The sequence below is a fragment of the Eulemur rufifrons genome, chromosome 6 (assembly GCF_041146395.1).
Source record: "Eulemur rufifrons isolate Redbay chromosome 6, OSU_ERuf_1, whole genome shotgun sequence".
Classification (NCBI taxonomy): Eukaryota; Metazoa; Chordata; class Mammalia; order Primates; family Lemuridae; genus Eulemur; species Eulemur rufifrons.
In genome coordinates, this window is record NC_090988.1 from 18400001 (window position 1) to 18400513 (window position 513).

A 513-nucleotide genomic window follows, 5' to 3' on the forward strand; every position below is an offset into this window, starting at 1 on the left:
CACGCGCTGGCGCTCGACCTTTACCGGCTCGGGAGGCCCGCAGAGGGCTGGCGAGAGGTGTGCAGCACCTGCCGGGGCTACTGAAGGGTGCTGGTGGGAGGAGGGGACGGGGCTGAGGGGCGTGAAACAATCTCCTGGAATGCAAGCAGACGTGGGGGGGGAGGTCTGGGGGGAGGAGCGTCCCTCCCCTCCTCTCCTCTTGCTGCACATGGACAATGGCACCCCCCACACGCTCGCTCGCATGGAGGGGCAGGGGATGCGTGCAGGTAACCCCCAACCTAGGGACCTGCAACCACTCCCTCCACCCCCACCTGAACCCTTGATCCCTGCCCTGCAGCCCCTGAGGCTTTCTGTTTGCCCACTCTATTTGCCCGGCGCCAGGGACAAGGCTGATCCTTGAACTCTTAAGTTCCACATCGCCAGGACCAGTGAGCAGCGACAGGGGCCGGGTTGGGCTTATCAGCCTCCCAGCCCTGGCCAGAGACATAAATAGGGCGTTGGAGAGCGAGCGCT